Consider the following 16,514-nt stretch of genomic DNA (forward strand, 5'->3'; position numbering starts at 1 on the left):
ACATTTTTTTCAACCATGATTTCCCCAGGGTTTATTTATTAATAGCGAATTATGGAGATTCAAAACTGAAAACTGAATGAGCTAATTTTAGGATTAAGAAACCAAACTGGGTGTATAGCTTTGATGCTTTTGGCTTAAATTAGGAAATGCGGTTACAGTCATCTTAATTCCTGGTTTGGTGAATAAAAAAAACTACTTATTTTAACTTGACATTTATTTAACCCCTTAAGGGCACATGACGTGTGTGACATGTCATGATTCCCTTTTATTCCAGAAGTTTGATCCTTAAGAGGGTTAAAGGTATCAAATAAACAAATAAAAGATCAAGAATACATCAATGTCATATTTTTACAAGTCTGCCAATAGAGTCGTACAGCTAGTATTTTTAATATTTTTGTGTAAGTGTGTAGCAATGTATATCTATGTTTGTTTACCTTTTGTGTGTCTGTATATGTGTTTGTGTGTGAATGTCAGTGTGTATTTAACATGTGTTTGTGTGTATGTGTGGCATTGTATATATGTATAACTTTATGTATGGTAGTAAGCGGGTGGGTGTCTGGCTGTTAGTAACTATATATAAGCGAGCGTGTATCTGTGAGTGTGTCTGGGAATGCATACCCATTTGAGTGTTTGTGTATGTATATGTGTCTACGTATGAGTGTGTGAGGATGTAAATGTGTATCAGGGTGTGTGTCTGGAATGTGTTTTTTGCTTGTTTGTGTGTACATGTGTATCTGTATTTTAGGAGACCCTGTTAGTGCTTTTGTAAAAGGGGTGGGGGGGGGGGGGAGGCAAAGTTCATGTAGATAAAAGACACAAGGCCAAATATGAAAGGTTTCTTAAAAACAAACCACAAAACCGAAACTGAAATTGTTCTGGCGATGTTAACCATGACCTCAAAATTGTCAGGCATCTGATTTCTCCAGAGCCGCAGGGCACAGGTTTTTGCCTGGATGTGCATGATAAGTGTTACATTACATACAGCTACTTTTAGCCTCACAGTTAATGACACACACAAATTACACAGTTATGCCATGGATGATCGTCGAAAGTGGTGGCCTCTTCTGCTTCAGTTAGGTGGCTGTGAAAAGTGGTGAAGAATTAGAGCATTTCTTCTCCAAGGAGGTTTTTTTTATTATTTATAAAGTGACAACAAATTCCGCAGTGCCGTACAATAGGTGGACTAACAGACAAGTATTTCTAACAAGACGAGTTGGACGCACATGAACAGAGGGTGTTGACGGCCCTGCTGAAACGAGCTTACATTCTGGGGGAGTTGGGTAAAGTGACACTAGAGGTAATAGTAGGATGTATTTACAATGAAGGCTCATTTTTTTTTTATTGACACAGTTGCAGGAGAGGAAGTGGGTTAGTGAAGTGTGGAGAAAATACTGTTTAATTGATATGCCTTTTTGAAGTAGTGAGCTTTTAGTTTTTTTTTTCTTTTTAAGTAATGGAGACTAGGTGATAGTCTAATGGAGTAAGAATCGAGTTCTATTGGAATGGTGCCTGCCTAAAGAAATCATAGTGTATAGAATGTGGGCATCATAGTGTAGTTGTCTGGATGAGGCATTCTTGTGTGTTAGAGAACATACTCTAACACGGCTTCAAAGGGCTTTAAAGCCGTTGCGGCGGCATAGAACGCCGTAATGGCTTTCAGCCCCTGGAGGTCCGGTGTACTCACCTCCGCCGCGATCCTCTTCTGGGGGGCTGCCTGAAGCCCAGACAGCCCCCCTCCGGCAAATGAGACCTCGGGGGGCCATGTGATCGCTCGCAAAGGGCGATCACATGGCCCCCTATAGCTGGCTATGGATCTGCCAGCAGGGGGGTGTCTAAAATATTAGACAGTCCCCCTGCTGGTAGGTAGTGTAAAAAAAAAATTATTATTAACATGTTATAAAATAAATTAAATGCCTTTTTATATATATATAATATATGTATATATATTATATATATAATATATATACATATTATATATATGTAACGTCATACGTAATGTATTTTAATATTAATATTAGTATATATATTAGTATTAAAATACACTTAGAATGACGTTACATATATAATATGTATATATATTTTATATATATATATAATAGATGTACATATATATATTATATATAAATACGTATAATTACAATAATAAATAAATAAAATAATTAAATAAATAAATAAAATATTGAAACAAAATTTAAAATAAATTATATATTCATATGTAATTTCATTCTAACTGTATTTTGTTATTAATATATATATATATATTGGAAACAGAATACACTTAGAATGACATTCTATAAATATCTATCTATATATAAAATACAAATAACCGAGGGGGGCGGGGCCTGACCGCCATGCTGACCGGTCGCTGGCCACAGAGGCTCCCGATAAACCTGGTCCACTATGGTTAAAAATATAAGCAAAAACGCAAACGGAGTGACCTGAAGCTTTGTCAAGCATCCGGGCAGAAGCTGGAGCCACCGCGGACCCTGAGATCGGGAGTGCCGGAACCCCCTGCGGGCGATACGGAACTTCGGGGTCTGCGGCCTATGAGGGTGGAGAGCGGGACGGACGGCCGCCGTCCTGTTTGCGAACCTGGCCGCCACTTAACAGCCTCGCGATGCACCTCACAGGCCTCGCTTCCCCCCCTTGGACCGGGGGGGTTATCCCGGTCCCCACCGGGGGGAATCCTCACCCTACAATGCACAGCATCGGAAGGCGCGCACCACGAGCCAGGCCTCTAAAATGGCGGCGCGTGCGATCAGCACTACATCACGCAAGCTCGCATGCCTTCAGGCGAAAACAGCATCACCCTCACCGACTAAGCCCGCATGGGACCATGCCTTCCGACTACAAGGAGAACAGGCTGGGGCAGGAGACGGATGACAGCCTCGGCGAACAGAGCCCACAGAAGCATCACTCACCTGGTATCCCTGAGGCTGGGCCTGGGGGAAAATGCCGACTGAAACAAACCAACGGAAAATCTAAGCCGACACCAAGGCAATGGAGTCCATCGGCTGCCCTTCTCACTCGCATATGCCACTGACCAACGAGCGGCTCGCCCACATCATGAGACTCTCATACACAGACCTCCATACATCACCCAACGAAGGTGGCCGACCCCAGCCTTGGACTTGCCAACCACCCAGTGCCCTCCTATGTTGCACCATAGCACTCTGGGGACAGGGACATACATGTGGACAGGTCTACCACCGGTGGTTTTACTTTTAATTTTATTTTTATTTTTACTTTTCCATTTTTGACAATATGCACGCTTGCTATTGTACGCTACATTGCTATGCCATGCTAATTAAGCTACCCTCAAGCTGCTGGGTAAAGCCAGGAGCTTCGGTCTCCTTAAATAAGCGCAAAATGTCTCACATACACTGCATAATTGTTTAGCTATAACTAGCATTACGTCAGAGGCATATCAGCTGCATGCATGTTAGCTTGCAATGTGTAGAAAAGTGCAGTGCATGATGTAGTAGCAAGCAGGATATAATCTGTGTATATAATCACCATGCTTATCATACCTTTTGTAAACAGATATAGATGCAAGCGCTTACATTTAAACCTATGAAGTCTCGTGACCTAAGACTACATGAGCCTGCTCTATGTACTTCAAATCATTATTGTTACCCCCCTTTTTTTTTTTTTTTTTTTTTTTAATTTTATTTTTAATTTTATTTCATTATGCTTAAGTAACTATTCCTAGTACGGGCCTGGGCATCACCTAACCTACCCACCTGCCCGCATATGTATAGCTGTTAGCAGTAAGGGGCAGGGAAGTCCCAGCGGAATCTACAAAGCAGAGGCTAGCTACTAGAATTCAGCTTGTTTACATTCAATCGACTGAACCAAAGTCTACTTTGCATTACTTTTGGTTTTATTCATGCTTTTACTTAACATAACTTTATAGCAAGACTCAGGGCCTAGGACGTGACGCAGACAAGAATTAGAGCAAATATCACTATGTCAGACACCTGAGCTTGTACATGTCTGTAAGTATTTTATTGTCAGTTTGCATACCCGTTCTTGTCTACTTTGCTACGCTGCATGTTGCATGTTCACTGACATAGCTACTACTTCGCCTGAAACCAAGCTTGTATGTTAAAGATAAAAATTGTGCAGTTGTAACTTATGTTTGCTATACCAGAACCGCCGGCAACTGCTGTTGTGGCAGTAACGGCAAGTTTGTAATTTCTATGCACACCAAAATAAAGAATTAAAAAAAAAAAAAAAAATATATAAATAACCGCAAATATATATATAGAGATAAATACATATAATTACATAAAAGATTACATTAGTATACACGTAGAATTTAAATACCTATAAATGCATATATATTGAAATTCTACGTGCATATTTAAGTAATTTTTTTAACATAATTATGTCATTTGATTAATTAAAATTTGATTGACATGCCTGACAACACAGGGAGAAAGTGCAGAGAATTTAATTCGCAAGCACTATATTTGACCCTGTAACTCTCCAAGACACCATAAAACCTGTATATAGGGGGTACTGTTTTACTCGGGAGACTTCGCTGAACTCAAATATTAGTGTTTAAAACTGGTAAATTGTATTACAACGATGATATTTTAAGTAAAATTGACGTTTTTTTCATTTTTTACAAACAAACAGCACTTTTATGGACTATATTATTGTTGTAATATGTTTTACTGTTTTAAAACACTAATATTTGGGTTTAGTGAAATCTCCCGAGAATAACAGTACCCCCCATGTACAGGTTTTATGGTGTTTTGGAAAGAGAGTCACATATAAGGCTTGCATTTCATTTTTTTGACATTGAAATTTGCCAGATTAGTTATGTTGCCCTTGACACCGTATGGTAGCCCAGGAATAAGAATTACCCCCATGATGGCATACCATTTGCAAAAGTAGACAACCCAAGGTATTGCAAATGGGGTATGTCCAGTCATTTTTAGTAGCCACTTAGTCACAAACACTGGCCAAATATTAGTTTTTTGCTTTTTTCACACAAAAACAAATATGAACGCTAACTTTGGCCAGTGTTTGTGACTAAGTGGCTACTAAAAAAGACTGGACATACCCCATTTGCAATACCTTGGGTTGTCTACTTTTTCAAATGGTATGCCATTATGGGGGTAATTCTCATTCCTGGGCTACCACACCGTCTCAAAGGTAACATTACTAATCTGGCAAATTTCAATTTGAAAATGGAACGTTCTATATTTGACCCTGTAACTTTCCAAAACACCATAAAACCTGTTAATGGGGGGTACTGTTGTACTCGTGAGACATCGCTGATTACACATATGTGCATTTTTTTGCAGTAAAACCTAACAGTATTATGACATTTACAGCTAAAATGTGAGGCGGAACTACAAATTTTAAACAAAAATTACAATTTCTCACAGTTTTTTAAATTTTATTCATAATAAATAATGTTTCATATATAAATATTTTATATGAAATGAAAGCCCTGTTTCTCCAGAACAAAATGATATATAATAAGTGTGGGTGCATTTAATATGAAAGAGGTGAATTACGGTTGATCAGACATGTAGCGCAAATTCCAGTTTTTGTTTACATTTTCTTTTGATCAGAACGTGTACTATTGACTCCGTCCTGAAGGGGTTAACCCCTTAAGTCCGGAGGGCGTACTATTACGTCCTTTTAAAAGCGGCTCTAAACGCCGCCGGACGTAATAGTACGCCCTCCGGTTTTTAGTAACTTACCCGGTCGCCGGCGGTCCCACGCCGGCGATCGCGGTTGGGGGGACTCCCAGGGAGCCCCCCCGCGGCACATCTTCCTCCTCCGGTGCCTCCCGGTCATGTGAGAGTGAGGTCCTTGCGAGGACCTCACAATCACATGGCCGGGATAGCTGGCTCAGGCATTGCCAGCAGGGGGACCAACTGTAATGACAGTTGGTCCCCCTGCTGGCTGAAAATAAAATAAAAATAATGTTAAAAGTGTAAAAAAAAAATTTATACTTAGATCATATATATATATATTATATATATATGATCTAAGTATATATATACACATATACATACACACACACACATACACCGTCTAGGTGTATTTTAATATTAATATATATATAATTATATATATATATTAATATCAAATTACACGTAGACTGATACTGATTAAATATATATATAATTATTGTTATATATATATTTATAAATAATATAAAAAAAATAAATATGTAAATACGTAAAAAAATAAAATAAAATAAATAATTAAAAATAAAATATTAAAAAATATATAGATGTGTTTTATTTCGTTCTAACTGTATTGTGATATTAATATATATATATATTTATATCAAAATACACGTAGAACGAAATAATATATATATCTATATACATAAATATATACGTATATATCACTATATATATACCTATATATAAATAAAAATATTAAAAAAAATATATATATATACGTATATATACACATATGTATATATATACATATATTAATTCTACACATATATTTATGTAATAATTTTACATAATTAGGTATCCTAATTAATTACAATTAGCGGGACCTGCCTGACCACCCATGCCGAAAGTATAGGGAATTTAATTTGCTAGCACTATATTTAACCCTATAACTTTCCAAGACACCATAAAACCTGTACATGGGGGGTACTGTTTTACTCGGGAGACTTCGCTGAACACAAATATTAGTGTTTCAAAACAGTAAAATGTATTACAACCATGATATCGCCAGTAAAAGTGACGTTTTTTGCATTTTTCACGCACAAACAGCACTTACAGGGACGATATTATTGCTGCAATACTTTTTACTGTTTTGAAACACAAATATTTGTGTTCAGCGAAGTCTCCTGAGTACAACAGTACCCCTCATGTACAGGTTTTATGGTGTTTTCAAAAATTACAGCGTCAAATATAAGGCTTGTGTTTAATTTTTTTCACATTAAAATTCGCCAGATTGCTTACGTTGCCTTTATGACCCTATGGTAGCCCAAGAATGAAAATTACCCCTATGATGGCATACCATTTGCAATAGTAGACAACCAAAGGTATTGCAAATGGGGTATGTCCAGTCTTTTTTAGTAGCCACTTAGTCACAAACACTGGCCAAAATTGGCGTTTTTTGCATTTTTCACACACAAACAAATACGAACGCTAACTTTGGCCAGTGTTTGTGACCAAATGGCTACTAAAAAAGACTGGACATCGCTTATTTGCAATACCTTGGGTCGTCTACTATTGCAAATGGTATGCCATTATGGGTGTAAATTTATTTCCTGGGGTACTGTTTTACACGTGAGACTTTGCTGAATACAAATATGTGTATTTTATTGCAGTAAAAGCAAACAGTATTATGACATTGACAGTTAAAATGTCATGTAGAACGAAAAAAATCTAAAAAAATCTTATTTTGTCCCATTTTTTTCATATTAAATTATGTTTCATAGCTAAATATTTGATATTAAATGAAAGCCCTGTTTCCCCTGAATAAAATGATATATAATAAGGGGGGGTGCATTTAATATGAAAGAGGTGAATTACGGTTGGACAGACATATAGCGCAAATGCCAGGTTTTGTTTACGTTTTGTTTCGTTCACAACTTGTACATTTGGCTGCGGTGTTAAGGGGTTAAACAAGAGTAGTGTTATGAAGACATTTGTAAGCAAGCACCAGAGTTTGAAAAGGAGCCTTATGTCTTACATGAAGCCAATGTAAAGAGTAAAGACTGACAGAGAAGAAAGGCATGGTGTAGAGGCGGTGAGCTGGGAGTGTGTAAAAGCAGTGAGAAGCAGAGTGCAGTAGTCAAAGCTGTATAGGATCATAGGGTCATTGACCATACAAACTCACATTTATGGAGGCATAGCTGTCAAGTAGACACCCTAGATTCTGTTCAGAGCCCTGTTGTTGTTTTCTTGTGATCCCATGAGCATATTCCTAATCCTGTGATTTCCTGGTTTGCTAATTTGGCTTGTCTGACTACTCTGTTATCCGCACTAGTTGACCCAGTTTAGCTTTTCAAATTGTTCCTTGACCTTGCTATGTCGCCTACTATGGGCATGGCGTTACACCAGGAAACTATCCTTTGTTTTTTGTATTATACGTTTTAAGCATTGCGTGTAGGGTTGTTCTACTTACCTAGACAGGGTGGCATGTTGCCATTGCCTGCTTTCAGCCAGACGCCAATTATGCACCCGATTCACATTAGACTTTATAGGTGGCGTTAAACTACACGTGTACCAATCTGTGACAAAAATTTGTACACCTTGCACTTTAAAGGAACACTATAGTCACCTAAATTACTTTAGCTAAATAAAGCAGTTTTAGTGTATAGATCATTCCCCTGCAATTTCACTGCTCAATTCACTGTCATTTAGGAGTTAAATCTCGTTGTTTCTGTTTATGCAGCCCTAGCCACACCTCCCCTGGCTATGATTGACAGAGCCTGCATGAAAAAAAAAACTGGTTTCACTTTCAAACAGATGTAATTTACCTTAAATAATTGTATCTCAATCTCTAAATTGAACTTTAATCACATACAGGAGGCTCTTGCAGGGTCTAGCAAGCTATTAACATAGCAGGGGATAAGCAAATCTTAATTAAACAGAACTTGCAATAAAGAAAGCCTAAATAGGGCTCTCTTTACAGGAAGCGTTTATGGAAGGCTGTGCAAGTCACATGCAGGGAGGTGTGACTAGGGTTCGTAAACAAAGGGATTTAACTCCTAAATGGCGGAGGATTGAGCAGTGAGGCTGCAGGGGCATGTTCTATACACCAAAACTGCTTCATTAAGCTAAAGTTGTTCAGGGGACTATAGTGTCCCTTTAACTTAAAATGTAAACTAAAGAATATAAAAATACATAATAATATTAATACATTTAAGTTGTGTTGGTGCTTGGAATGTGCCTAAAGTGTGCTGTGCAGTAGTCTGGCATATCATCTAAAAAACAAAAGAAACGCGTATTTAAAAAAAAACAAAAAAAAAACACTATTTATTTGGTTTGATGTAATTAGCAGCTGTAGATATATATTTTCTGTTTGTTGATAGATATAGAAAGTCCTATGGAAATGCAATCAAACAGTTTTTTTTAATTCTGTTTTCATTTAAGTGTTTGTATATAAAGTTTATATTATACCATGATCGAGTTTATTCACTAACGTGGAATAGAAGGAGGAGAATTCATGAGAGAATTGAACGTGTGAGGCTAAATAAACCAAGCGTGAAAAAGACCCCAACTTCTTTTAATTTTCCAGTTTGGCGATTTTAGTTTCTTTCTTTTTTAAATTTTTTTTGTCAATCTTTATTTTTGACGTGCCAGGATGAACAACAAGCTTGTAATGCCACGACAGCGATTGCAAGCTATACAGTAACATTGTCAGGGATTGCAGTCTAAATGCACATTTTTGTATATAATAAGTGAAGCAAGGTTTAACATTCTCGAGAACTGTAACATATCAGTAAAACCAGAGCAAACATCAACAGTGTGCCAATCCTAACGTGATATGTAGTGGGTATGCGTTGTATGTGAGGAAGTGAGCACGAGAATTGCCTGATGTGTGTAATAAGCTTGGAGTCGATGGAGTCTAGGTAGGTCCCACGTGTCTAGCTGAGTATTTGCGAGACACGTAAAGGGGCCTCCGTCATCTTGTGTAGTCGGTGCGCCGACAGATGTCTGCCGAGAGTGGTGTGATGTTGCAGCATGGCGAGTGGCAAACACCCAGTGGGGACCGGGATAACCCTTACCGGTCCGAAGGGGAGGCGGATAGGAGGTCCGCAGAGTCGCTCGGTGAGTCCGGTGTCGGGTAAAGTGGCCGCCTCCCCCCAGTTTCAACTCTAGTAGGCCGCACGTGGCGTCCTGGTCTCCCGGCTCCGGCAGGTTTCGGTAAGGTGTTACATGATGCAGCGGTGCACCCCCAACGTGGGCAGTGCACCCCAGTAAGCTTTTGGGCTATGTAGCTTCCTAGTATACCCCAAAATCTGCCCGCCAGGCATAAGCATGTGCCGTCCACGTCTGCACAGCTCGGAGGTCCCGATCTTAGTTTCTTATTCGCAAATCCATTGCCGATTTTCCATAATTTCTAGTTTAGTGTAACTGCATAATTCTCTGTTCTATCTTGTGCTAATATCTGTTTCATTTTGCAGCAATCTCTGCAGCTATAACCCCAGCCCACTCAAATATATCACAGGAGGAAGCAGTACTTCACACGAATTGTAAAACTGTACGCGATGTGTGTGCGATTTTCTATGTACTTCTATATTCCCTATTATTGCTTTTGATGGGAATTCCTGCTCAGCAGTGGCGTACTAAGGAGGGGGCGGTTCGCCCCGGGTGCCACCAGGGTGGGGGGTGCCATGGCCCTGGTCTGGGAGCTGGAGTGGGCTGTGTGAGCTGTGGCCGCACAGTGCCCCATGGTAGTTAGGGTACCGTGCGGCCAGAACAGCTCTCACACCAAAGAGCAGCTGAACTGGCCGCAGGGAGGTAAATTGGGGGTGGGGGTAATTAAAAATCAGGGGCAGAGCCAGGCCAGCAGCGGGGGCGGGGCTTGATATGGCCCTTACCGGCTGCTGTTACTGCTGCACATGGAGGTGCAGCAATATGGAATCCCTGCTTCTCCACAGGCTTCAGGGAAGGATTTGAGGGAATCCAGTCCAATTCCAGCCCACTGTCTGTAAGTAATAGTGTGTGACTGTGACTGTGTGTGAGTGTGACTGTATATGTGACTGTCTGTCTGTAACTGTGTGCATAACTGTCTGTCTATGCCTGTGTGTGACTACCTGTAACTGACTGTGTGTGTAACTGTCTGCCTATAACTGTGTGTTTGACTGCATGTGACTATGTATGTGTGACTGTCTGCCTGTGACTGTTTGATGTTGCCTGTAACCGTGTGTGTGACTGTCTGTGACTGTCTGCTGCTGTCGTGTGTGTGTGTGTCAATGTATATGTGACTGTCTGCCTGTAACTGTGTGCATGACTGTCTGTGACTGTCTGCATGTGACTGTTTGTCTGTAACTGTATGTCTGCCTGTAAGTGTGTGTGCAACTCTCTGCCTGTGACTGTGTGTGTGAGTGACTGTAAATGTGACTGTCTGTCTGTAACTGTGTGCGTGACTGTCTGGCTATGACTGTGTGTGACTACATGTAACTGACTGTGTGTGTAACTGTCTGCCTATAACTGTGTGTGTGTGACTGCATGTGACTATGTATGTGTGATTGACTGCCTGTGACTGTTTGATGTTGCCTGTAAACTTGTGTGTGATTATCTGTCTGTGACTGTGTGCATGTGACTGTCTGCTGCTGCCGTGTGTGTGTCAATGTATATGTGACTGTCTGCCTATAACTGTGTGCATGACTGTCTGCATGTGACTGTGTTTGACTGTATGCCTGTAACTGTGTGTGACTGTATGCCTGTAACTGTGTGTGTGACTGTCTGCCTATAAATGTGTGTGTGGGTCTGCAGGGATTTTGTAAAAGGGGGCAGGGGTTTTGTATTGGGACAGGAGTATTTATAAGGGGGGATAAGCAGGGGATTTGTGGAAGGGGGTTGCGGGGTTTTGTAGATGGGGGCAGTACAGGATTTGTGGAAGTGGGCAGGACAGGGGTTTAAAAGAGGGTCGGGGAAGGACAAGGGTTTTGTAGGAGGGGCTGACAGCGGTTTTTGCAAAGTTTACAAAATGTAAAAAAAAAGAAAAAACATTTAAAAAAAATTAACATTTTTTTTTGGTGGGGGGGGAGGTGAGGGGGTGCCAAGAACAGGATCCGCCCCGGGTGCCAAATGCCCGGGTACGCCCCTGCTGCTCAGTTCATGAAATAAGTAACAACACAAACCATAAATCTCTCAAATGCAAAGTTTCTGGCAAATCATCATGATTTACTTGGCGGTTCCAATTTCTCCATGGTATGAAGAGAGCTCACTGTAGTATCTCTAAATCCTGGAAATTTGCAGCAAAAGTGAACTTCGAAAGTTCATATTTTTACTTTTTTTTTATTTTTAGAAAGGAGTATTTATTTATATATTCTGTATAACTTGTATTGTCTGTATAATATCCTCTCCAGCTTTGAATGTCTCTTTAATCAGAAAGGACTAACGTGACTCATCTAATCTGCTATCTAAAGAGAAACTGCCATAATTTGATCTTGTCAGAAACAGATACTCTGCCATAGAGTTATAAAATACTATACAACTGTTAGTAAACTGCATGCTTATTGCAATTTAAAAGGTCAATGATAAGCCAGAAAGTACAAGCTCCGATTGGCTTAGAAATCAGTTACAGTAAGCCTGTCTCAACAACATCATGTTCTATCATTGTCACAAATAGCTACATCCAATTATGGCAGTTACTATCATAAGCAGGGCTGGTGCGTCCATAAGGCGGCACAGGCGGCAAGATTTCAGTGACCGGCATGAGGGAAGCGCTCCCTCCTGCCAGGCCACCTTCTGGACCCCCGGCGCGGCTGTGGTATAATCAGAGGAGGCGAGGGAGCTCTAATCTCCCTGCTCAGCTCCATCGCGCGCCGTTTGCTGATGCCACGGGAGCCGGAATATGATGTCAAGGGAGCAGAGCAGGGATATTAGAGCTCCCTCGCCACCACTGGACTCCAGGTACAGATCCACTCCAGCTCTGCAGGTAGGGAGGCTTGCTGGAAAATGTTTAATTATAAAGATAATAATAAGTGAGTGTATGTCTGTGCGTGAGTGTGTGTGCGTGAGAGTGAGTGTCTGTCAGTGTATGAGTGTGTTTGTCCGTGTATGAGTGTGTGTCTGTCAGTGTGTGTGTGAGTGTCTGTCAAATCAGTGAGAGAATGTTTGTCATTGAGTCTGTGTGTGACTATCAGTGTGTCTGTCAATGAGTGTCAATCAGTGTGTGTCTGTCAGTGTGTGTGTGTGTGTGTCTGTCAATGAATGAGTGTGTGTCAGATCAGTGAGTCTGTGTCTGTCAGTGATGTTTGTGTGTTTGTCATTGAGTGTGTGTGACTGTCAGGGTGTATACACCACTGAGTGTAGCGTGGCGGAGCGGAGCGCGGTACAGGAGCTTCTGTTTCCTGTACCCGGCCAGACTGACAGGAGGTGCTCACTGAGAGAGCCCTTCCTGTCAGTCCGGCTGCGTACAGAAAACTGAAGCTCCTGTAAGGGATCTGCTCCACTCTGCAACGCTACAAGAGAGGTAGGAGGCACACCAGGAAGGGGAGTGTGACCACTAAGGGGATTGGGGGTGCACCAAGGAACAGGAAGGGGAGGGGAACACCAAGGGACAGAGAAAAGAGGGGGGAGAGGAACACTAAGGGACAGGGAAGGGAGGGGACCACTAATGGACGGGGAGAGGGTCTGGTTAAGAGGCACATAGGTGAAGATGTTATTTTTGGGTGGGCGGGGAGAGGGGCAGAAAAAGGCAAAAGTTTTCGCACCGGGGCCCCATGGGCCGCCACTGAGTTCAATGATAGAAACTGTTTTTTTTTTTTTTTAAACATCAATTCTAGTAAACGAAAACACACTGGTGTTCGGTGGTGCCTGTTCCCACCTATCCACCTGCAGTTTGCACACATGTTACATGCTGCTTTGGCACAGTTTACATCAGAATTACATCCGTCTTACATCTGGTTTTGGTGCAGCTTTGTATGTATGTCATTGGCCATGCATTTTTCATCAAGTTTCTGTCCGTCCAGCTGCACCAAAACTGCATGTAAACTGTGCCAAAGATGCGTACAAGGGGATACTCAACTTGTAATATGATTACATGCCAGACTGAAATTGTATGAGGAAAGCTTTACTCTGGGTCCTTTTTCTGCTTCTACAGTTACAGTAAATGTCACCCTGAATTAGGATGAGAAAGCTAAACAAGGAAACTAAACTTGCTTAACACACTTTAAACAACTCCTAAATTAGTGTCTAGGACACAAACACTGCATTAGTAAAAGTTTGCAGTTGACATGCTTCTGCACAATTCATGTGATTTTTGCTGCTGTGTACATGCTGAGCATTTGTCAAACCTTGGTTCATACTCTGTTAGTTTGAGAGCAACATATGCAGCACTCAATTCATCTGTTAATCTGTTTCTGGTATCAGATTTGATATAATTCAAAGCTGAAAAAAGCTGCTCACAAGCATAAGATAACCCAAACAATGAAAGAAGAGCAATTTCAAGTGCTTTCATTGACTTAAAATTATTCAGCAAACAGGGGTGGACTGACAGCCTTCTGGGCCCCCGGACAAAATTTGATCCAGGGCCCTTCGAAGACAAAATATTAAAGGAGCACTATAGTGCCAGGAAAACAAACTCGTTTTTCTGGCACTATAGGGTCATTATGTCCCCCCCACTGCTGGGCTGAAGGGGTTAAAACCCCTTCAGCCACTTACCTTTCTCTTAATGAAGTGGTGTGGGTGTCTGGTCCAGCTAGGTTTAACCATTTTTTCTATAAACATAGCAGTTTCAGAGAAACTGCTATGTTTATATTAGGGTTAATCCAGCCTCTAGTGGCTGTCTCATTGACAGCCGCTAGAGGCGCTTGCGTGCTTCTCACTGTGAAAATCACAGTGAGAAGACGCTGAATGAGACTGGCTGAATGCGCGCGGCTCTTGCCACGCATGCACATTCAGCCAAGGAGGAGGAGAGCTCCCTGCCCGGCGCTGGAGAAAGAGGTAAGTTTAACCCCTTCCTCTCCATCCAGCCCGGCGGTAGGGGGGACCCTGAGGGTGGGGGCGCCCTCAGGGCACTATAGTGCCAGGAAAAAGAGTATGTTTTCCTGGCACTATAGTGGTCCTTTAAGGATTTCATTTTTTCCTTTGTCATCCCTTCACATTCTATCTTCTCAAGTGTGGCATGCAGGGCATAGAATTATTTTTTCCAGTGTAAGCAGGAAATATCAAGCTCTTCATATTTGGCTTGATGTTGGATGGAAACTCACAGGATATAGCTTTTAGAAAATACATACTCTATGCTAATGTCTTGCTTTCATCTTTCAAGTAAAACCATACCCCCTAACAGCAGTGTCCGGTGACCCAGGTTTCAGTTGGCGGGGTAAAAGATAAGGGCCACTGATGCAAATCACGTAACCAGAACCGCCCAAAGGGGCAAACATGCCTAAAAAAATCTGCTCTAGGAATTAGATGGGCAGCTTGGTGTGAATGTATGTCGGGCTGCCTGCCAAATATGCAGGCTGGACAACTATTGGTATACTGTGTAGACAGCACCCTGAGCTTGGCATAAATGCGTCTAATGATGCGCTCGCTCCACTCTTTCTAAGGACTGTCCCCTAGCACTCACTTGTCCACTTCTCTTCTTACCTTCTTACTAGCAGGCAGAAGCTCCTGTTACACAGTCTGGGACACAGAAAAGGTGTATATAGTGAGTGTAGAAGAAAGTGAACATGCCACAGTGTTAGAGAGACTGAAACCGCAAGAGCATTTGTATAGTGCGCAAAACCAGCTTCACCTTAACTAATTTCATTGTCAACCAGTCCACACAAGTTTTGTTTCCCCACATCCACATGTGAAGAGTAGTAAAACAAAAACGTTTTTTTTTTTTTTTTACGAATGGTCCTATTCCATGGGTATGGGCCTGGAGCTGCGGCTCCATCAGCCCCTAAGTCTAAGTTAATCTGGCCCTGCAGGCCGTATCAGTGACCTGGGGATATTATTGCCCCTTTTCATTCATAAACAGCCTAATTTCAACCAAGCAAGCCACAAATCTTTCCAGGGCTCGTCCTCTGCTCAGCCACCGGACATTATTGTACATAAGTAAAGTATTATACTGGGCCTGTACCTCATCAAGAAGTGCTTGAAATTGTCTAAAAATTTAGAGCACGAGCTATGTTGTAATTCACAATTTTTGTCACATCTTGAGGATCTCTTATAATTTTTTGCTGCTGTCCCGAAGAGCTTCTTGGTGTATAACACAATGAAACTGAATGACTGGATGTTTTGCTTCTTTAACAAACACTATGCATAGGAAGAGGTAGAGGTACAAATGTGACTACCCAGTCTTAATAAGAATCACAAAAAAAAGATTAGACCTGAGCTGCAGAGCCTCCCACTGTAGTTCCAACCGTGTAATCAGCAAACAAGGAAGTTCTGGGCATCCAGTTTGGTTGTGCACACCCAGGTGCTACTGTAGTTTATTTGAGGACACAGAATAAATTGACGTTTCGGGCACAAGCCCTTTTTCAATGCAATAGTTCTATAGCATTGAAAAAGGGCTTGTGCCCGAAACGTCTGTTTAACAAACAACTGTATGAAACCAGATGTTGCCCCCACCATGCAAGGTGCTCCGTCACAAGTAATTGAATCCACTTTTTCTGCTCTTATTTGTTGTGTCAAAAAAGCCTCCATCACAGCATTGTGGATATCTATTCCTTGTGTTCTTCTAGGCAAGGACAACAGTTTCAACAGCTCTTCTTTCATGATGTCACCAACGGCATAACACAAAATTACTGCTAGCCTTGCCTGATTATTTATATCTGTGGTTTCATCCAAGCACATGGAGTAACAGTCTGCCTTTGGTAGTAGTGTAGCGAGTAGTGGACAGGAGAA

This window comes from Pelobates fuscus, chromosome 6 (genome assembly GCF_036172605.1).
Source record: "Pelobates fuscus isolate aPelFus1 chromosome 6, aPelFus1.pri, whole genome shotgun sequence".
Classification (NCBI taxonomy): Eukaryota; Metazoa; Chordata; class Amphibia; order Anura; family Pelobatidae; genus Pelobates; species Pelobates fuscus.